The 23411-nt window shown below is 56.2% G+C and overlaps 1 protein-coding gene across 1 annotated transcript in view; it reads right to left on the bottom strand.

The window, feature by feature from the left end:
- SORCS2 (sortilin related VPS10 domain containing receptor 2) overlaps positions 1-23411 on the bottom strand; it is a 497945-nt gene that overhangs the window by 255774 nt on the left and 218760 nt on the right.

The raw sequence follows: 23411 nt of genomic DNA, 5'->3' as shown, positions 1-23411 counted from the left end.
TCAATACCCCCCCAGGATCAGGGTCTTTTCAAATGAGTCAGCTCTTCGCATCAGGTGGCCAAAATATTGGAGTTTCAGCTTCAACATCAGCCCTTCCAATGAATACTCAGGACCCATTAGGATGGCTATTTAAAACACACACACACACATAAATCAATGTGTTGGCAAAGATGTGGAGGAATTGGAACACTTGTACACTGTTGGTGGGAATATACAATGAAAATAAAATGGTGGAATATAAAACTAAGGAAAACAGTATGGCAGCAAGGAGATCCAACCAGTCCATCCTAAAGGAGATCAGTCCTGAATAGTCATTGGAAGGACTGATGCTGAAGCTGAAGTTCCAATACTTTGCAAAGAACCAAGTTCTTAGAAAAGACCCTGATGCTGGGAAAGACTGAAAGCGGGAGGAGAAGGAGACGACAGAGGATGAGATGGTTGGATGGCATCACTGACTCCATGGACGTGAGTTTTGAGCAGGCTCTGGGAGATGGTGAAGGACAGGCGAGCCCGGCGTGCTGCCGTCCACGGGGTCGCAAAGAGTCGACAAGACTGAGCGACTGAACAGTGGCAATAACAACAGGGCAGGTCCTCAAAAAAATCAAAGGCAGAATTACCATACGAGTCAGTACTTCCGCCTCCGGGTATATCCCCAAAGAGTTGAAAGCAAGGTCTTAACGAGGAATTTGTGTCCTCATAGCTGCTTTGTTCACAACAGCTGAAACGTGAAAGAAACCCAAGTGCCCACGGATGGAAGAACAGATAAACAAAATAAGACCTCTGCACACAGTGAACTGTTGCTCAGTCTTAAAGAGGAAGGAAATCCCGTCACAGGTTGCAACGGGGATGAACCTTGAGGACATCATGCTCAGTGAAATAAGGCAGTCATGCAAAGACAGACATGGTTCCATTTATACGAGGTCCCTGCTGCTGCTGCTGCTGCTGCTGCTGAGTCGCCTCAGTCGTGTCCGACTCTGTGCGACCCCATAGACGGCAGTCCACCAGGCTCCTCTGTCCCTGGGATTCTCCAGGCAAGAACACTGGAATGGGTTGCCATTTCCTTCTCCAAGGCATGAAAGTGAAAAGTGAAAGTGAAGTCGCTCAGTCGTGCCCGACTCTTAGCGGCCCCATGGACTGCAGCCCACCAGGTTCCTCTGTCCATGGGATTTTCCAGGCAAGAGTACTGGAGTGGGGTGCCATTGCCTTCTCTGATATGAGGTCCCGAGAGCAGTCAAACTTGGAGAGAGAGTAGAAGGGTGGGGACCAGGGGCCGGGGAGGCAGGAGAGGATGGGGAGGGGTGGGTGGGGACTGAGCTTCCGTTTGTCCCCATCACCCCCAAGGGCCGGTCTGGGGCAGGCTCTGACCACACTGGGCCTAGCAGGGGTGTGAGAGTTAGGCAGGGGTCGGAGGCGCTGCACCCAGAACGCCCTGCCCAGCTTTTGGCTCCAACCCTGGAGGACGCAGGTGGGCGGTGGAAGAGGAGCCCCAGTCAAGACCTCTGATCACTGGGCTGGCTCCTCCCCCAGCAGGGCTCCCAGAATGAGCCTCGAGCGCGTGAAAACAGTAAAGGTCCATTTCACATTTTATCTCACCTTTCAAAATGTCTATTTTGAGCATGTTTTTTTAATCACATTCATAAAATCCTAGCTCTGGAATGAGAGTCCATCTCTGGATTGGAGGTTCCACCTTTTTCCTAGTGATCACGCAGAATCCTCGGCCACCATGCTGAGGACATGCCAGGCTGGAGGCCTGGATTCGGCCTCAGCCACTTAGGGGCGGTGGGTGAGGCCGAATCCTGGCAGAAAGTCAGGGTGCAGGCAGGTGGCACAGTCCTAGATAGCCCTAGTGAAGGGCTGGGGCTGCTGTACTAGCTTTTAATAGCGTCTTCCACATTCAGACGCAAAGTCAGTCCCTTTATAGGCAGGAAATAAAGCAATGGGAGTAATTATTTTATTAAGGACCAGGGAATGATGAATAATTTAATTTGCAGAAAGAATTACACCACGGATTGAATCTCTACGTCCTCAGGCCTGACATTACTTTCTCTCCAATTTCTTTTGACATTTCTGGTGGGGTGTGGGGGGAAGCGGGTCTCAGAACCTTCCAGCACACTTTAGCTCTGCCTCCAGGGTGGGCGTTCCTGGACACTCCCAGGTGGGAGGTGACCAGAACGGAGAAAAGGAGGATGGTGGGGGCAGGGAAGAGGAACAAAGTCCTTGCCTGAAACGTGGCGCCTTTGCTCAAGCGTGGCAGCATGGAACATGTAAAGAACTCACTCGGCCCGTGTATACTGAATGCACACATACATGTATACTAGGCCTCGGGAGTCGGGGGTCGGGGGGTGGGCAAGGCGAGTTTGCGGTGGGGTTGGGGTCAGTCAACACGCGCCACGAGCTGGGGTGGGATGCGGGAAGCAGGGTGGGGGATGTGTCTCTTACTCCCAGATCTGAACAGCCAGCCAAGTCATCTCGTTTTAACTTTCCCACCAGACTCCTGCTCCCAAGAAACGAGTCTTGCCCAATCTCGATTACACAGCTCTATGCGTGTAATTCCGACAAACCTGTGGTTGTTCCCACCCGACACGGAAATCACTGTGCCACTCCGCTGAGCCACCCAGATGGCCGTGAAGGGCGGACTCTGGATACAAGGGCACCATGGGGCTTGTGAAAGCCGAAAGGGAAAAGCGCTCTTGACGCTGCATGCCATGGAATAGAAGTCGGACCCTTAGGGGAGTCCGGGATTAAAGCTGCAACTGCAGGCTGTTTTTCCATCATGGGGCAGCTCCGAAGGCTCGGGCTGGAACCCAGCCTGTCTGGACCTCAGACGCGTGCATGGAGGTCTCACGGCTGCACTGGCCACAGGCTGGAGGCCCCTACTTCATGCCCTTGGGCCCTGGGCACACTTTGGTGCGGTAAGAGCCCTGGGACGCCTCGGGGGTGCCTCACTCCATCTGGGGTCTGAGATTACTGCCCCCCCACAATGTGGTGGGGAAGGTGGGCTCCTAAGACAAGTACTATCCAGAATGGTGAGTGCAACCTGAGTTGGAGCCCTGGAGCCCTGTGGAAGGTGAGTGCGCGTGTCGTCCTGGTGGGAGGAAGGGGCCAGGGAGGCCTTTGGGGGAAGGACATCTGTGCGGTATAGCACAGAGACAGAGAGGGAAGGACGGAGCCACCGGCTTTTCCTTCCACCCTCCCCGACATGCAAGGGAGCCCCTCCGAGCCTCGGTCTTCCCCCTGTAAGACGGGGGTGATGAGCATGAGTCCTCCTTGATTCCCACGCCCTGCGAGCTGCCTGTGCACAGCAGGTCCACAGGTGTTTGCCGAATGAATGAATGGCTGTTGGATGGACTGGAACAGAGGCTCCCTTACAAATGCGTCTGACTCGGGGCAGGGGGAGGGGGCACGGAGAGCAGCTCTAGGAGACTGGGGAGAAAGAATGCCAAAAAAGCCCTTGAAACGGTGCGGTCCCCTCCCGGGGGCGTTTCCTATGAGGACAGTAGTGGAGCCAGAGCTGGGGAAGGGAAGTGAGAGGCTCTACACGCGGAAGGGTCCTCATGGGGGCACTGCGGGGGGGACCCGCTGAGCTCCAGGAGCCTCGGATCTGACCCCACGGAGTCCAGTGTCACGTAGTCTGCACTGCACGTCTCAAGGTGACACTCTGCAGGGCTCCTTCAAAGCAGGGCTTGGGGAGACCAGGCTGGCCGCCTACCCAGAGGGGGCGATGTAGGGACGCCGCCAGGGCTTGGCCTTAGAGCCTCAGACTCATGCCAGCCCCCCGCCCCTGCCCCGCACATCCCTTGCTAACCCATCACTCAGACACTTGCTCCACAGGCGGGAGCCCGGGTCCTCCCCCCGCAGGCTGCCCTGTCCATCTGCATGCCTTCCCACTTGCGGGTCCCACCTCTGTCTCTTGCTCACTCTTTAGCGTTTTGCATAAGCATCACCTCCACCAAGGGCTTCCCTAGCAGCTCAGCTGGTAAAGAATCCACCCGCAATGCAGGAGACCCTGGTTTGATCCCTGGGTCAGGAAGATCCACTGGAGAAGGGATAGGCTACCCACTGCAGTATTCTGGCCTGGAGAATCCTGTGGACTGTATATGTACATGGGGTTGCCCATGGGGGAGCCCCTGGGGTCGCAAAGAGTCAGACGTGACAGAGCAACTTTCACTTTTCACCTCCACCAAGAAGCCTGCCAGGCAGGGCCCATTGCCCTGGTGTCGGGGCTCCCCTTGGCCCAGCCCTGAGCTCTGGGGCTCCTGCCACCCCCACGGTGGGCTCCTCTTGGGCCAGGACTGTGTCTGAGCACCTGAGTTCCCAGCATCACCCAAGCCGGGCCCTGGAGGAAGGAGGCTTAGGTCACACCTGATGAATGAATAAATGACAACTGATTGATAAGACATCAGTCTCACTTATCGAACAAGGCTGGGAAACTGCTATGGTAACGTGTAAGACTGGCTTGATACGCAACCTCCCTCGCTCAACAACATTCAATGTCTCCCCAGTACCCATAGGACTTCCCTGGTGGCTCAGACGGTAAAGTGTCTGCCTGCAATGCGGGAGACCTGGTTCAATCTCTGACTTGATTGATCTCAAGGAAGATCTCCTTGAGAAGGAAATGGCAACCCACTCCAGTACTCTTGCCTGCAAAATCCCATGGATGTAGGAGCCTGGTGGGCTGCAGTCCATGGGGTTGCAAATAGTCAGACACGACTGAGCGACTTCACTTTCAGTACTCACAGTGCCTCGTCCTCACCTGATGTCCATAGCCCCCACCCTCCAATCTCAAACTTCCCTGCCAGCCCTGCCCGCAGCCCCACACGTCCTGCCCCCCTCAAGGCCTTCGTGGGACCCTTGCCTTCACACAGGCAGGGCTGTTCTGTTCACACAGGCTATTCTCTGTCCCTGGAATGCTCTTCCTGCCCTCAGATTTTTCTGAGAAATACTGTGCCTCCCACAGTGCCCAAAAGGAGTAGGATGCCACCCACCCAGGCCAAGGCAGGCTTGTTTCAGTGTATCCCCTCCGCCGAGACCCACCCCGCCAAGCCTGCAGGTCAGAGATCCCTGGCCCTGGAGGTCAGGCCCCTCTGCAGAGGCCCAGTGCATGCAAGGCCTGAGCGCATCCGCTCAGAAACGAAGCTCAAGGAGCTCTGGTCTTCCTTCCTGGCCTTTCCCCGAGGCCAAGAAAGCTGAGCTAGTCAAGCGGAGACACACAGGAAAGCGCGTTTGGTGCAGCCCCTGCTGAGTCGCCCGCCCCACCCCAGCCCGGGCCCATGTCTGTCACTTGGGATGACATCCGTGGGAGCATTCAGCTGGCTCCTGCCTGAAAGCCGCCTGGGGCTGGGGTGCCGGTGTCCCCTCCCCATCCCAGCTGGGTCTGGCCTCCAAGTCTGCCTCCCGTCCTTTCTGGAGTAAAGTTGCCCAGCTCTGGGGCCCAGCAGTGCTGAGATGAGAGGTCAGAAGTCAGGTGGAACAAATGAGGTGCTTGGGAGGAGAAAATGCCCTCCAGGAAGGGCTGGGCTGTGGGGAGTCTGTCTGTGGCCCTACTAGGTGCTACATTTGTGGAGCACCTACTGTGTGCCCACCCCCGGAAGGAATAGGGATGCCATGGAGAGCGGGGGATGGGAAGATGGCGTCCACGTGGGGCTGCAATGCTGGGTGCTGGGCTCAGGCCTTCATGCTGACTCTCTCTTATTCATCGGGCCCCCACAACTCTTTGTGGGCGGCAAGACGGACCCAGAGCAGGGGGGGCCTGCCAGGGTCAGCAACCAGGAAACAGCAGGGTGGGGCATTACGGGGTGTGAGTGTGGCCTTGCAGCCGGGCACCCCGAGTCCAGCGGCTGTGTATCAGCTTTCTCCACCTTCTGAGACCCAGGTGCGCGGGAAGTCTTTGTTCACAGCAGCAACCATCCAAGCGTCTGTGCCAAGAAGCCCCTTCCTTCTTTCCCATGCATGTGTACCAGGTGAGATGGAGCTGGTGGTCTCAAAAACCAAATCCCCCAGGGACGCAGGGCTTCTCCATCCCCCTGCTCCAGGCTGCCTCTCTCCTACTGAGGTTTCTGTCCTGCAGAGGAGGTCCCTCCCACCTCCACACACCACAAGCTGATGGGTGGGAAACAGAGGAAAAATGCACAAAAAGGCAGATTCGTAACCTGCCCTGAACGTAAAACAGAGACCAGCTCCTTGGTGCCTCTGGTGTCCTGATCAGAAAGCAAGTATGTCATTCATTCATTCATTCAACTCACAAACAAGGAGGGCCAGGACTGCCCTGGCAAGCCTGGGCTCTAACCTGGCATCACGGTCCCTGTGGGGGGTTGCTGTGGGGGTTGGGGTGTGGGGAAGGTTGCAGAGAGGTGGCTGCTTCCACCCAGCTCCTCCAAGGTGAAGGAAGACATGGGAGGCTCAGAGAGGCTGAGTCACCTGTGGAAGGTCACACAGCCCTGGTGCCAGGGCCTCCCCACTGCTGCCTGGGTGAGTCTCTTCTCTCTGAAAAAAGGAAGGAGAGAGCCCAGTGGCCCCCACGCCATCCATGCTGCCCTGTTCAGGTGTCGCTAGGACCTGCGACTGTCCCTCCCTAAAGCTCCACTCCAAAGCCCACTTCCTAGGCTGGACTGTTCTCAGCCTTGAGGGGGAGAATGGGTCACCTCGTGACCCACTAAGGTCAGCCACCTGCCCGTCAACCCTGCTGGCTCCTGGGAGAGTATAGCAAGGTGGCGCATGCCAGCCTGAGGGAGGCGGGGGTGTGAGCAGAAGGGAAGCCTGACCCAGTGGCCTGTCTGCCACTGAGGCCACCTGTGGTTCCAGAGGACACGAGAAAATCCCCCTGACGGCTCAGAGCAGCTTCCAGGGCAGAGGTGGGGGAGGGGCTCCTGTCCCTCAGGGCCCACCTGGAAACAGAGCATCTCCTTCTGCTGTCCCTCAAGAAGCCTTGGGCCTCCTGGGAAAACACCCTTTGCGTCCCAGTTCCTAGGACTCAGGATAACTAAGATGCAGGAGGAACCGGTTTAGCTACACAAAAGGTCAGAACTAGCTGGTTCTGGCTGACTCTGGCCCCAGGAGAGCCTAACTCTGTTTAGCAAACTGACTCTGGCAGTTTGGAGAGGGCTGCCTGTGTGTCGGGGGGACGCCGTGGGCTGACCGTCTGGCTAGGGCCTGCGGTGGCCAGGCTCCAGGCTTCCCACCTATGCCTGCAAGGAGCTCCTCGTCCCCAGCTACAGATGAGAAGAGTGAGGCCCAGCCTGACAAGGGACCTTGATTAAAACCCCCTGCCTGTTCAGAGCAGAGAGTGGGAGGACAGAGGCCGGCAACCCATGTCGGGAGGCAGACTGAATTCCAGCTCTGCTGTTTACTAGCCATCTGCTGGCCTTGGGGGAAAGTCACCTGCTTCCCGGGCCTCAGTTTCCTCATCTGTAAAATGGGGATAACAGCTTCAGTACCATGAAAGGATGAAGGACGACGAGGATGAAGGGGAGGAGTCAGCGGGGGCCAGCGCCAGGCAGACCCAGAGGGCCAGCTGGCTGCTTTCCCAGGCCCTAGACCTGTCCGACTCTCCTTTCTCCCCGCCACCCACCTGCATCTCAAGAAACAGCAGCTCAGAGAGATTAGGGTTCTCCTGAGCCCACGCAAGGAGGGAAGGAGGAAGGCAGAGAGCAGACAGATGGAGAGTGAGCTGAGACGAGCCGGCGGGCTTCACGGCCTCTTCCCCGCTGGGCAGCTGGGCCCACGGGCAGGGGACCCACCGGCTCCTCACCTGTTTATAGGCAGATCTCAGAGCACAGAGCTTCTTAGAGAGCCAGGCCCCGGGGCGGGGGCAGGCTGTTGGCCACTCCTCTGTCTCTGTCTCTCCATCTGTCTGTCTCTCTGGCTGTCACACTCACACCCCTCTGAGACACCTGTCCCACCAACAGGGCCTCCAGGCTGTGTGCAGGTCCTGCCCCAGTGGACAAAGCTCAGACCATCGACACCTCTGCGGCCTCCCTACCTCCATGGCCTCAGCATGGGCAGTGCCGCCAGCTGCATCTCTGGGCTCCCTGTCTCAGTCTGCCTTGCAGCTGTTCTGTGGCTCCCACCGCGCTGGAGATCAAGCCCAAGCAACCCTCTGGGCTGTCCGGGCTCGTCCTGACCCAGCCTGCTCAGAGCAGCCGTGTGCACCACTCAGCCGTCCACATCATCCCACTCGGGATGCCCACGGCCTCCAGTGCTTGCAGGGCAGTGGGTGTGCAGGGGGCTGGGTCCCCTCCCCGGCCTGCACTTCCAGCACGGGGATCCGGGACGGGGGGCTGGGCCTTCCTAAGCCCCACACTGGGCCCCGCACAGGGGTGCCCTGCACACATTTGGGAGCGGTTGGGACCAGGAGTCTACCTCCCCTGTGCCTGGAGGGGAGACTGGGACCCAGGGCAGGCCAAGGCTCAGCCTCAGGGCTCCAGGCAACTCTGTGGTGGGGCCTGCCAGCCACCAGGCCAGCCCGCTTCTCCTGTTCAGGTCTAGGCCTGGGCCCAGGTCACCATGTTCATTCACCCACTCAGCTGTTCATTCATTCACCCACTCAGCTGTTCATTCATCAACCCACTCACCTGTTCATTCGTTCATTCACCCACTCACCTGATCATTCATTCATTCACTCACTCACCTGTTCATTCATTCACCCACTCAGCTGTTCATTCATTCACTCACTCACCTGTTCATTCATTCATTCATTCACCCACTCACTTGTTCATTCATTTGCTCACTCACTCATTTATTCCCCCACTCACTCATTTATTCCCTCACACACTCATTCACTTACTCCCTCCCTCCCTCTCTCTGTGGCTCATGGACACCTCCCAGGTGCTGGGCCCCCCCGGCGCTGGGCACCAGACAGGAGGGCCCTGGAAGGTTGGGGCACATGTGTTGGGAGAAGCAGGCATAGATTGGATCTTTAAGCAAAGAACCCTGCAGCTGTGGTGAGCGCTACACAGCTGGGAACAGGGCCTCCAGCTTGGGGAACAGTTGTTGGGGGGCTGGGGGCCCCTCACATGGTGTGGGAGCCTTGGCACACAGGCTGACCAGGCTGCTTCTGAGCAGGCGTGAAGAGGAGATGGTTTCACCTGAAGCCTCGCTCACAAAGTTTAACAGCCCTTGGGAACCGCAGGGTCCCAGGGAAGGGCCAGAGGTGGGGGACTAGGGGCAGGGGGCTGCTCCCCCTGTTTCAGCTGTAACTCCCCTGGTTTCCCTAATTCCTCCCCTCTGCTGGCTGGTGGGGGGCGGGCGGCACCCACCAATGTGACACTGGGAAACGCAGCTTCACCAGGTAGATCTCACGAGTCAGAGAAGACCCTCCATCAAAGCGCCTAGACACAGATGAGGAACCTGAGGGCAGGGAGAGCTGAGGTCACGGCCGCTCCACAGACCGGGCACCAGAGCCCAGGTCCATCTGGCGGCTCCGCAGGCCCCGCCCACACCCCTGTGGGGCCCTCTCCCCCAGAACAGGAAGACCCAGTTGCCCATGCGTCCTGGGGGGCCCCAATTCTTCAGGTGGTTTGAAGGGCAAAGCAGAGAGCAAATGGTATTTGTTTAACTAATTTCAAGGATCAAGAGTTTCCAGATGTTTCCCAGGCCCAACCCTCTGCCTGGCCCAGGTGCCTCCCTCACAAACAACCCTCTGGGGCCGAAGGGGAGGCTCCCTGGGGACCCCTGGGTGTGGTGGAATTTCTGGCTGTTGAAACTCCAGGGGAGGAGGCAGTCAGATTCCTGGAAAACTGGAGCGATTTTCCAGGCCAAAGACTGCGGAGACAAACACAGAACCCACCAGAGAACCTGACCTCGGGGCTCAGCTGGGGAAGGAGACAGGCGGGAAGCTTCAGGGGCCCGGGCGGGGAGCTGGCCCACCCTCATGAGCCCTGAGGTCTCGCAGCGTGGAAGAATGCAGCAATGAATCGACAAGCGAGCAGAAGACGCCGTCCAACATTTACTGAAAACCCTGTCCAGCACACCGCCCATCTAGGGTGACTCTGGGTCCCAGCAACCTCCCCAAGGGAATTATCGCCCCACCTCACAGCCAGGAGACAGAACCACAGCACCACGTGGACACCTGCCCCAGTTCACCCACAAGTGGGTGGCAAAGCAAGGGTTTCCATCCTGGTTGGTGTGTATGGATCCCACGCTGCAGGTGCAGGGGAGAGGCGAAGGAAGGAGGGAGGGAAGAGGGAAAGGAAGGAGGAAATGGGTGGGAGGGAGGAAAAAAATCTTTTTAACACATGAACTCCAGGTTTGGCTGGCGCAGGGCTCTGGGGCAACCGTGGCCACGCCAGTGACTCAGGAGATGCGCTGTGCTCTGAACAGCAGTCCGCCTCCAGAGGGCCACACCTGATATCCTGGCTGGCTTACGCAGGTGTGCTGGGAGACCCACGCAAGGCTGTTGGCTGTGTTGGACTGGCCAAAATATCCAAAACAAAACAAAACAAAAACCGGAGGAAGAAAACACAGCATCCCTCCAAAGGGAAACAGATCAACTGTGGGTTATCCACACAACAGAATCCCACCTATCAGCAGGGATCCATCTCATAAACACGACGCCGAGTGAAGAAGAACAAGCCGCCAGCAGAGAGGTCCAGGCTGGGACCACGCGTGCAGATTTAAGGCACACGACCCAAGGGCTGCCTTTGTGACATGGATGGATGTGGTGAAGCCACGGGAACACAGATGAGGGTGGAGCACATCAGAGTGAGAGTGGGGCTTCACATGGGCTGGGGTGGGGGGGCGGCCTCACTGCGTCTGCAACACTCCATTGCCCTCAAACAACCTGCAACACGCATGCAAGACGTTAACAGCTGCCTGGTGTCCACCGCCGTATAAGGGTCGGTGATGTGCTTCCCCACAGCCAGGAACACTTCGTAACTGCTGTGTTTTAACGTTAGCATCCATCTCTGACAGCAGCAGGGTTCTCCAGACGGGTGGCAGAAGCCACACTCCGTCCTGAGCCCGCCTTCCCGGCTGAAGGACCCCAGGGGCTGGCTCTGACTTCCACAGTTCCTGATACGAGGATTCATTTACTTATGTCAACCATGCGTCTATCCCTCCGTGGAAAATAGAACCTTTTTTCCTAGGACAGGGTTAGCAAACAAATAGAAGTGACAGGATCCAAGACGACGGCTGAGCACATCCTGGCTGAACCTAATGAAAGGGGTTCGACCTCTCCGAGCCTCCGTTTTCTCATCTGTGAAATGGATGAGAGTGGACACCATACTGCCCCGCAAGGTTTTCCTGGAGAAGCAGTGATCGTATCCAAGGGGTGAGCAGCTATCACATGGCCCTGCACGTCCTGAATGACCAGTAAAGGGGAGGACAGGCCACTGTGAGGCAGGTCCTGTGAGCTGGGGGCCTTGGGACAGCAGGCTCTGTCAATCAGGGCTGTCTGCCCGACAGCCCCTCCCAGAAAAGGAGGCACCTCCGTCCAGGCATGGCAGCTGTGTCACGGACTCTCAGCCTCTCTTCCAGAATGAAAGGAAATCCCCTGCAGCATCAGGGCCGCTTGGGAGGGGGTGGGGATGTCGGCCAGCACCCTTCAGCCCTTAGAGGAAGCTGTCTTGCTCCCTCTCTATGGAGGGGTCCCCTGGCTGTGCCCCAGGAGCCCAGCCTGTGCACCCCCAGCCTGCCCAGGCTCCTAGCTCTCCCTAGAATAAACAAAACAATTTTCTAAAGGGAGAACTTTAGAAGACTCACGTGGCCTGCTTTCGAGATCTACTATAATCCTAACAATATGGTCCAGACAGGAGAACTGACACGCGGATTTGTGCAACAGAACAGACCGTCCAGAACCCAACCCGCCCATATATGGCCAGTTGAGTTTCTGACAAAACTGCAAGGAGAATTCAAGGAGGAAATGTTAAAATGAGGTCACGCTGCTGTAGGGGACAGTGACCGTGTTAGTCGCTCACTCACATCCGACTCTTTGGACTGTAGCCCGCCACACTCCTCTGTCCATGGAATTCTCCAGGCAAGAATCTTGGAGTGGGTGGCCATTTCCTTCTCCAGGGGATCTTCCCGACCCAGGGACCGAACCTGCATCTCTCGCATTGCAGGCAGATTCTTCACCATCTGAGCCATGGAGGTGAGCCCCTTCCGATATGATCGGTGGTTCTCATGAAAAGTAGGAAATTAGACACAGGCAGGCACACAGGGAGGAGGCCGTGTGACGAGAGAGGCAGAGACAGGGGTGGTGCTTCTAGAAATCAGAGGTCGCCAATGAACCCCCAGACACCAGGGCACAGGCCTGGGACAGCTTCCCTCTCAGCCTCAGAAGTGACCAATGCTGCCGACACCTTGATTTTGGACTTTGACTTCTGAAGCTGCGACAATAAACTTCTGTTGTTCATGCCCCCAGCCTGCTGTGTTATGCAGCCCAGGAAACCAACGTGAGGCCCAATGGGAGGGAAACACAAGGCTGTCTGCTGACGCGCAGGCTGCGTTTGGATGAGAAGTCCCTCTGGGAGGCCATCGGCAAGTTCTCAACCGCTCAGCACCTCAAAGACCACCCAGAGGTGGTCTTCCGCACTTTCACCCCGGCCGGGACCTTCCCCCTGAGGGCTGACTGCCTGTCCCAAATCCACTCTCACCATGGTCTGAGAGGTTAGCACTTGCCCTCCCCCAAACCATGCCTCGCATGGCAAAGAGATGGGGAAACAGTGGAAACAGTGACAGACTTTATTTTGGGGGGGCTCCCAAATCACTGCAGATGGTGACTGCAGCCATGAAATTAAAAGACGCTTCCTCCTTGGAAGAAAAGTTATGACCAACCTAGACAGCTTATTAAAAAGCAGAGACAATACTTTGCCAACAAAGGTCCGTCTAGTCAAGGCTATGGTTTTCCCAGTAGTCATGTATGGATGTGAGAGTTGGACTATAAAGAAAGCTGAGCAACAAAGAATTGATGCTTCTGAACTGTGGTGTTGGAGAAGACTCTTGAGAGTCCCTTGGGCTGCAAGGAGATCCAACCAGTCCATCCTAAAGCAGATCAGTCCTGGGTGTTCACTGGAAGGACTGATGCTGAAGCTGAAACTGCAGTACTTTGGCCACCTCATGCGAAGAGTTGACTCATTGGAAAAGACCCTGATGCTGGGAGGGATTGGGGGCAGGAGGAGAAGGGGACGACAGAGGATGAGATGGCTGGATGGCATCACCGACTCAATGGACACGAGTTTGAGTGAACTCCTGGAGTTGGTGATGGACAGGGAGGCCTGGCGTGCTGCAGTCCATGGGGTCGCAAAGAGTCCCCGCCTCGTGCCCTCCTCCCCGTCTCACCACCCAGGGCGCAGGTTGGGTCCTCAGTGTCCCTCCCCCATCTGTCCTCCTCCACCCCACGCCCTGGGTCAGGCACCTGCCTCTTGCCTGGATGTCACAACAACGGGCCAACAGGTCTGCCTGCCCGGGTCCCTCTCCTCCAGACCAGCCTCCCAGCTAGCTGCTCAGGTCAGACGTGCGGCTGGTCCACGACTCCTCTCTCCCACGTCCCACATCCAAACCCGCAGCACATCCTGTCTGCTCTAACTTCACAGATGTAGCAGAGCCCACAGCTGCCGCCCCTCCCTGTCACCCAGGCCCTCCCCTGGAGCTCAGCTGCCTCACTGCAGTGATCTCTGGCTCTTCCTAACCGGCCTGGCCCCCTTGCTGTTCCTGCCTCCCGCTGCCACGGGGCCTTTGCACAGTCCCTCTGAAGCATACTCTCCCCAGACACCCACCTGGTTCTCACCCATCCCTCCTCAAGCCTATACCCTAAGATTGTGGCATCACTGACCACCCTGCCTTCTGACTCTGCCCGCCCTGCATATAATTTCTCTCCCTCTCACTCATCACCTTTCCCCATCTTACAACACCTACTTGTGTTTTAATTGTTGTTTAATTTCTGCTCCCTCCCACCAGTTTCAGGAACCTGGGGCCTTCTCTGTTTAATTAATTAAAATGACCCCAGTACTCAGGACAGCAGTGCTCAGCCTCTAACAGGGCCGCAATACCTCACTGTTGAACATGTACATGAAGGTCAAGCAAAACAGGCACAGCGCAGCCCATCCGTCCTCAGGACCTGCTTGTTTTCTCTCTTCTAACAGACTAAGAGCAACTCTGCCCACAACCACCCTTCTCCCTGTGCCCGTGGGGATGAGATGACCTATTTTACCTGCCAGGGAGGCCCTGCCAGCTCCCCAGGTGCTTTCCAGAGGCCACCCGGGGTGGGCAGGCCGGGTGAGGCTTGTTATGTTAAGACCCTGGTGGAGCTGCAGCCTGGCCCTGGAAGGCGGGGCATGCCCCACTGGGAGGGGCGGGCAGGATGGCACCTGTGCAGCTGTGGGACACCGGGAGGAAGGTGGGACTCAGGGGACGATACACAGGACCACCCCAAGGCACTGGGCGCAGGGAGATGCTCAGCCAGCGCAGACATGCAGCCCCTCAAGGGAAGGTCTCCGGGCTGGGGAGGCTCATCTGTCTAAGGCCCCGAGCCCCACACACCTGTGTCTACACCCCTTCCTCACGTCCCAGCTTCTCTGATCGCCAGTCTCCATCCTGGGGGCTACAGCTTCATAGCCTTCAAAAAGTGAAAGTGTTAGCTGCTCAGTCGTGTAGGACTCTTTACTACCGACCCCATGAACTGTAGCCCACCAGCCTCCTCTGTTCATGGCATTCTACAGGCAAGAATACGAGTATGGGTTGCCGTTCCCTTCTCCAGGGAATATTCCCGACCCAGGCATCAAACCTGGGTCTTCCGCAATGCAGGCAGATTCTTTACCATGCCTTTAGCTAAGCTAAGTCACTTCAGTCGTGTCCGACTCTGTGCGAACCCATAGACGGCAGCCCACTAGGCTCCCCCGTCCCTGGGATTCTCCAGGCAAGAACACTGGAGTGGGTTGCCATTTCCTTCTCCAATGCGTGAAAGTGAAGTCGCTCAGTCGTGTCCGACCCTCAGTGACCCCATGGACTGTGCAGCCTTCCAGGCTCCTCCGTCCATGGGATTTTCCAGGCAAGAGTACTGGAGTGGGGTGCCATTGCCTTCTCCATGACCAACATAGACAGCATGTTAAAAAGCAGAGATGTTACTTTTCCACAAAGGTCCATCTAGTCAAAGCTATGGTTTTTCCAGTAGTCATGTATGGATGTGAGAGTTGGACTATAAAGAAATCTGAGCACCTAAGAATTGATGCTTTTGAACTGTGGTGTTGGAGAAGACTCTAGAGAGTCCCTTGGACTGCAAGGAGATCCACAGTCCATCCTAAAGGAAATCAGTCCTGGATATTCATTGGAAGGACTGATGCTGAAGCTGAAACTCCAATACTTTGGCCACCTGATGTGAAAAACTGACTCATTTGAAAAGACCCTGAAGCTGGGAACGATTGAAGGCAGGAGGAGAAGGGGACGACAGAGGATGAGATGGTTGGATGGCATCACCGACTCAATGGAGCAAACTCCAGGAGTTGGTGATGGACAGGGAGCCTGGCGTGCTGCATTCCATGGGGTCGCAAAGAGTCAGACACGACTGAGTGACTAAACTGGCTGTAGATGTAAATGGTTAAGACAAGGTCATGCTGGATCAGGGTGGGCCCAACCCTGATGATGAATGTGCTTATAAGAAGAGGACATTTGGACACAGACACGACCCACAGGGAGAAGCCATGGATGACAGAGGCTGGGGGCGGGGGCAGCCACAGGCCAAGGACACCAAGGGTTATTGCTGCTGCTGCTAAGTCGCTTCAGCCGTATCCGACTCTGTGCGACCCCATGGACTGCAGCCTACCAGGCTTCTCCGTCCATGGGATTCTCCAGGCAAGAACACTGGAGTGGGTTGCCATTTCCTTCTCCAATGCATGTTACTGCTGCTGCTGCTAAGTCACTTCAGCCGTATCCGACTCTGTGCGACCCCATAGACAACAGCCCACCAGGTTCCCCCGTCCCTGGGATTCTCCAGGCAAGAACACTGGAGTGGGTTGCCATTTCCTTCTCCAATGCATGTTACTGCTGCTGCTGCTGCTGCTAAGTCGCTTCAGTCGTGTCCGACTCTGTGCGACCCCATGGACTGCAGCCTACCAGGCTTCTCGGTCCATGGGATTCTCCAGGCAAGAAAACTGGAGTGGGTTGCCATTTCCTTCTCCAATGCATGAAAGTGGAAAGTGAAAGTGAAGTCCCTCAGTCGTGTCTGACTCTTAGCGACCCCATGGACTGCAGCCTACCAGGCTCCTCCATCCATGGGATTTTCCGGGCAACAGTACTGGAGTGGGGTGCCATCCCCTAAAGCCCAGAACAGGCAAGGAAGGATCCCTCCCCCTGCCCCGGAGCTCAGCCTCCCAACACCTTGTTCTCAGACTCTGATGGTGCAAGTGCGGGCAGGCATGGTCTCCTCCTCTGTTGTTACTGTGAAGCTGAGGTCTCAGAGGGGACCCACGAGGGCATGCCATCCTGGTTGTGGCGGGCTGGGGCGGTGTCAGGCTCTGTGGGAGCAAGAGATGCCGGGCCCCGCCCACTTTGGAGCCAAAGGTGCCACGCCCCGCCCCTCGCCCCGCCCACATTGGAGCCGGGCTGCCGGGCCCCGCCCCTGCTCCGCCCACATCGAACATCTGTGAAATGAGGATCGCCGCAGCCCCTAAGTCCCGGGACAGGACAGACGCGCCTTTCCAGGAGCGCATGCACCTCAACTCGAGGGGCGGGGCGGGAGAGCTGGCCGGTCCTTGGAAGAGTGTTGGATGGTGCTGACCTGGGCTCGCTGGCCTTGCAGGTCCAGCTGCCCTCCAGGGCGCTGAAGATGCTCTGCAGGCTCCTGGCACACATCGCCCCCGCCCGCCCCATCCCAGCCCTGCGCAGGAATTCCACGGCCCCACTCTTGCTTGTAACTCTGCCCGGCTCACCCACGCGCCCACACCTGTTGGCTCAGGTACGAGTCCCGGCCGCCCACTCAGCTCCTGGGCAGCCCCCACTCACCGCCTGGCTCTGCCAGGCCACCCCAGGGCCTGGCTGTGGGGACGGGCTCCACTTCCCTACGGCTCTCTGGTGATCTTGGGTGTTCTCCTGGGGGAGGTCCTGACCCCTGCCTTGGGCTGCCTGCCCACACCCCTACCAGGAGGCTCACAAAGACCGAACTCAGGTAAAGCCGATGTCCACCATCTCAGAAGCAACAGTGGGCTTCCCCTCTTGGGAAGGGGCTGGCTGACGCAGGAGGCTCTCACGCCCCCACCTCCTGGCCTCCTGGCCCTGCACCAATGGCAGCACGTAACCACCTCTGGCCTCCTCCTCTGCCGTGCCTCCTTCCTGGGTGCCGCCGCTGGGTGCCCACCGCAGCCACTGCTGTGCTCGGGCCCCCTCCCCAGAGGGACCCCTCAGGCCGCCCTCTGCAAAAGCACCCAGCAACCCCCACCGAACCTCGCCCGCTTTTCTTTACTGCATAGAAATCGTTTCCACCTGGCACCAGGAGAGGCACGAGTGTTTACACATCCGTCAAATGTTTACACGTCCGTGGTCTGTCCCCAGGACCCGAATATCCACTCCTCATCTGTCTCCTTCTCTGCTGAGCCCCAGCTCACAGCAGGGGCTGCAAACACAGGCAGGAAACACCCCCGCAGTATGGCCCGGCAGCACGGGAGTGTCCCCAGAAGAGGCAGGAAAGGCAGAGAGAAAGAGAGGTGGCCGTGGGTCGGAGAGGTGGCCGTGGGTCGGGCTGACGGGGCCAACAGCATCAGGCAGAACAGAGGAGAGGACTCGGAGGTCGGAGAAGCCGGCACCTCTGTGCTCAGAGATTCCAGAACACGGGCTGGGGAGCCCCACGGGGCTGGAGCCTGTGTCCCCCGTGTGGGCAGAAGAGCACGTGTCACCGTGTACCTGGGGACAGGCCCCCCCCTCCCCGCCCATACGGTAAGACGGCCTCGAGGACTGATGGTGAAGTGGAGGCCAGAGGGCCAGGCAAAGTGTTGACAAGTGGGCCCTGGTCCTGGTTCCCTCCCTCTCCTCGCTGGTCCTCTGGGAAGCAGGCCATCTTCAAGCTTCTTGCCCACCTCCTGTGGGTCCCCTCCCTGACCCTGGCTCAACACATGGGGCCTCACCTACAAAATGCCCCCCTCTCACCCCCCGATCCCATTGGGACCAGCCTTATCTCTAGTTAGGAGGAAAAAGTAAATACCTTCCAGGGAAATGTTTTAAACAGATGGAATTTATAAAATATACAGCAAGTGCTGCCTTTCGTTGGATGGTGGGTAGTGGAGGAATGCTGGTCGTATCATTTCCAGCACTTTCTGCAGGGTTATATCAGAGCCGTGTGGAGCAACGCTGCTGGGGGGACAGGCCCAGGGCCACCACATCAGAGCCTGGTGCATCTGCTCAGCACACACCGACCCCAGGCCCCCGCGGTCCTCCCCCAGACACCTACCCAACAGAAATGCCCACTCTGCCCACTGCACAGTGTCCCTAAGAATGTACAAATCAGCGATACTTGGATAACCCCAAACTGGAAGTGCCCGATGCCAGCCCTCAGCGATGAGGACACTCTGGCAGCTGGTACAGGGGGCACTGCCAGGCGGTGAGGCCCAGGGACCTCAGGGCGGGCTCTTGTCCAGAGGGTGAAAGCGGTGGACACACCACCCCACCCCACTGATGCAGATTCAGGAAGAAGTGAAACTGATCAAAGGTGAAGACAATCAGAAAAGCGATTGCTCTGGTTGAGGGCGATGGGTGTGGTTTGCACACGTGGTTTGCTAGAATACACCAAATTGCACAGTTACAGCGTGTACATTTTACTACATGTACATTTTATGTCAAAATGGTAAAGATAAATGTGTGCAAATGCAGAAGTCTAGTTGGTAAGTTTTTCTTTTCATAGCGGTAGGAGTTGTGTGTTCTTTCTTATCTTTCTTTTTATAAAATATATATTTATTTGGCTGCACTGGGTCTTAGCTGTGGCACACAGCATCTTTAGTTGCAGTATGTGAGATCTAATTCCCTAACCAGGGAATCCAGGCCCCCTGCATTGGAAGCATTGAGTCTTAGCCACTGGACAACCAGGGAAGTCCCAGGATTAGGCATTCTGAAACTACTACTTTTTATATTGAGTAAGTGTCTTAAGGATAATGGGACCCAGACTCCTGGCTATTGGGCAGGAGAGTTAAGAATATGGAAAGGAAGAAAACTAGAATGTTGCCTAAGGATCAAAGTGAACTCATTGTCTGATGAAGACACGGTGAATGGATGACAGTTGCAAGTACACATGTGTTTACATGTATGTACATGTCCATCTTCATACCTACAAATGTCTGTGTCTCCATTTCTATGTGAACACATCCTTCCTCCGTCACCCACATCAGTAAGAGGTAAGGTATTCACTGCTCTGTTCACCAAGGCGGCCGTAATGACACCACAGTTTCAATGAGCACATCTATGCCTGGATCTTGGTTTCCAAATACTATCTTCCATCAACCAGGCTGGTTCCAGGGTTGGTTCAAGGAATGCACAAGATAAGCCTGAAGCAAGTCTTCGTTTAAAAGCAGAGAAGCGCTCTAAGAATGATGGACATATGTCAGAGACAGACAGGCCAGCTCAAAGGGCCCCACTGAGCTGATCTGGAGCCGCTTAGGCATCAGAGCAACTGTAGGCATGGACTCAGTTCAGTTCAGTTTAGTCCCCCCATCGTGTCTCACTCTTTGCAACCCCGTGGACTGCAGCACCCTCTGCCAACAACAGAAGAGAAAACTCCACACACGGATATCACCAGATGGCCAACACTGAAATCAGATTGATTCTATTCTTTGCAACCAAAGATGGAGAAGCTCTATATAGTCAGCAAAAACAAGACTGGGAGCTGACCGTGGCTCAGATCATGGACACTTTATTGCTCAATTCAGACTTAAATTGAAGAAAGTGGGGAAAACCACTAGACCGTTCAGGTATTAACTAAATCAAATCCCTTACCATTATACAGTGGAAGTGAGAAACAGGTTTAAGGTACTAGATCTGATAGACAGAGTGCCTGATGAACTATGGACGGAGGTTCGTGACATTGTACAGGAGACAGGGAGCAAGACCATCCCCAAGAAAAAGACATGCAGAAAAGGCACGGACTACAATCTGTTAAATAAAATAAGCATTCACAAGTCTACATAGGAAGGCAGGAAGGAAGGAAGGAAAGGAGGAAGGAAGAGGGAAGGGAAGGAAAAGCTCTTTTTTATAGAAGAATACCAACTTAAAAATCAGAGGGAAGATGGGGTTAGCAAAGGACCAGTTATGCTAACAGTGAGTAAACATTTGATGAGAACAGAATATTAACATACTCTCAAAGTACCTTTCTAAATATTATTAATTACAAAAAAGGAAACAGTAACTTCACAGAGGAAGAAGCAGCAGGTCTCCAGCAAGTGACCCCAGACCCGCAGTACTGGGCTGGCCCACATCCACCCTCCCCACCTGGGGCACAGAGGGGTCCTGCCGTGTCTGAGCGCGAGGGAACCTGGGCAGACCCAAGGGGAGAGCTTTCTACAAGCAACCCACCGGGACTCCAGTGTCAAGAAAAACACGCAAAAGGTGACCGAGGAGCCGTGGCGAGCGCACATAGCCCTGACCCTGGAGCTGGAACCAGGAGTGACACACGGTCAGAGGGCAGCCCTGGGCCGCTGCACAGTCCGAACAGGGGCTGCGGGTTAAACAGTGGGACTGTACCAACATCACAGCCCTGGACGCTGACAGATGCACTGTGACCATCTGAGAGGACGTCCTTGTCCTCCGGAAGCACACTGGAGTAGCTGGTGTAAAGGGACGTGACATCACTATACTCTCAACAGGTCAGGACACAGGTGTCTGTAAATACAAACGCGGGTGGATGGATGGTAGACGAGAGGGAAGCGGGCAGGGGAACCACAGAGCAAATCGGGCCAAGGTGCCCGAGGGACCGCTGGCCGGGAGCTCCTTGCTCTATTTCTGCAGTGGTCCTCTAAGTTTGAAATTATATCAGAATAAAACATAACCTCCCCCCAGACAAAACGGACATGGAGCAACCAGACTCTTTGAGCCCTGTTGAGGGCAGTGGGCCCGACCACGGTGGAAAACTGTCGTGTCGGCATTTACTGGACGTCTGCCGTCTGACCCCTGCAATTCTGCTCCTAGAGAAAACCCAGCAGAGATGGGGGTACACACACATCCCTAGATGGGCACAGAAGTGTCCAGGCCAGCCCCAAACTAACTGGACGTGATTCAAATGCCCACGAGGGTAGAATAGATTAGTAAAATGTGAATTCACCCGACGGATTCTGCACAGAAATGAGGACCCACCCAGCAGCCCAAACAGAGCTCAGAGGCCCAGTACCGTGCCAAAGAAGCCAGAGACAAAACAGTCGGGGTTCCCGGCAATGGACGGGGCAGGGGTGGCTGGAAGGTGCGCTGGGGCTGCCCAGAATCGTGGACACTGTCTGGGCCTGGGCGCTTGCTCAGTCTATGGATCTTCCCTGAGCTGAACACTTATAATCTGTGCCTTTTCCTGTATGCATGACATATTTTAATAAAAATTTTAAAAGTAAGAGGGAATTCCCTGGCAGTCCAGCACTCAGAACCCTATGCCTCTCACTGTCATGGGCCTAGATTCAATCCCTAGTCAGAGAAGTAAGGTCTCACAAGTCACACGGCCTGGTAAAATAACAAAATAAATAATTTTAAAAATATTAGAAAGTCCAGGAGAAAAGTCTCCTATGGCAGATTCTCCGACTTGATGGACATGAGTTTGTGTAAGCTCCGGGAGTTGGTGATGGACAGGGAAGCCTGGCGTGCTGCCATCAGTGGGGTCGCAAAGAGTCAGACACGACTGAGCGACTGAACTGATGTATTTTTCTATAAAATAAAAACCAATTTCGTGTTTCATCAGTGGGGAGAGATTTCTGGGCCTCTGGGCAGGGTGGTGCCTGGGGAAAGAGACCATGACAGCAGCTGTGAAGGCCGAGCAGGAGGTCTGGGGCTGCCTGGCCGGGGCCCTGGCACAGAGCGGTGGGGCAGGGCCTCCTGCTTGCTGGCCTGGTGCCCACAGTCCTCGTAGGATGCGAGTGGGTGCTCAGGAATCTCAGGCGATGCGCTCAGGGAGGAGCAGGCATGTGGAAAGGGTGTTAAAGTGAGCCGGCCCCTGCCTGCCCCAGGCACCCGCGATGGGGCACCCATGTCTCCAGTCCCCGCTTTGCAAGTGAGACTCAGGAGCTGGGCATATGAGCGCCCAGGCTCACTTCAACCCAAGGGCTGTCCCTCCTCTGGTCCAGAGGGTCTACACTCCCAGGGCCAGTGTGAAGAGCTCAGCAAGTCCTGTTTTCCATATGCTCTTCCCAACCCCGGACCCGGAGGAGGTGGATGGAGCCACCCCGGCCACATTCCTCCACAAGCTGCTGCAATCTCAGGCCCCAAGGCCTGACCCACACAGCTGGGGGTGCGGACTGCCCCTCTGAACCTGAGAGACAGCACCACGCAGGGGGCTTACACCCTCCGAGGGGCGCAGGCGACCCCAGGGGAGCCCCCTGCCCTCGGGCCCCCGACCCGTCCACCCCTGCGTGGGAGGGCCCCGTGGGAGCCATGAGGCAAGTGGAAAGCAGGCCATAGGCGAGGCTGGCTGTGGAATCCTCCTTTTAATGAACCGACACCAGCTCGGGACACCTGGGTGTGCCTGACATCTGATCCACTCGACTGATAACTCATTTTAAAAACTAAGCAAGAAAAATAAGAAGATAACAAGTGACACAGAAATGAAACAAATTCCTCCTGTGTATGGGTACTTTCAACCAACACTTTCATATCTAGGGTGGGCCAGCCCACTCTCGGCCCAGTTCCAGACCTGTTCCCTGGCGGCTGTCTCAGGAGGCCGACGGGCACTCACATCGCAGATGAAGACATGAGGGGCCCTTGCGTGGCACTGCCGGCCAGGGCCAGGAGCAGAGCCAGCCAGGCGAGCCATTTCAAGGCCAGATGTAGGAAACAGAGCTTCTATACTTGCTCAGTCATTAAACTCACTTCATCTTCTGGCATTAAAAGGACAGAATGCCTGTGCCTCCCAAAGGGGGACAAAAGTCCCCCCAAGAGTCTCTCATTGTGGGCTTCCCTGGTGGCTCAGACAGTAAAGAACCTGCCTGCCGTGCGGAAGACCTGGGTTCGATCCCTGGGCTGGGAAGATGCCCTGGAGAAGGGAATGGTTACCCACTCCAATTCTTGCCTGGAAAATTCCGTGGAGAGGAGGATACCGTCCATGGGGTCGCAAAGAGTTGGACACCACTGAGCAACTAACACGAACAGACATCAAAGGCTGTCTTTCTAGGAGGGGACCTAGCCAGCGGAAGACACCAGAGCGGGAGGATGAGCCGTTCGGAAGGGGGCAGACGGGCTCCCAGGAAAGAGGTGGGTGAGTTGTGCTTTATTGAAGACTGAGCTGGGTTTTGAAAGCCGAGTGAGAGTTTATC

The sequence above is a fragment of the Bos indicus genome, chromosome 6, assembly GCF_029378745.1.
Source record: "Bos indicus isolate NIAB-ARS_2022 breed Sahiwal x Tharparkar chromosome 6, NIAB-ARS_B.indTharparkar_mat_pri_1.0, whole genome shotgun sequence".
Taxonomy (NCBI): domain Eukaryota; kingdom Metazoa; phylum Chordata; class Mammalia; order Artiodactyla; family Bovidae; genus Bos; species Bos indicus.
The sequence above is the reverse complement of the archived record's forward strand: the minus strand, read 5'-3'. Positions and strand labels throughout refer to the sequence as shown.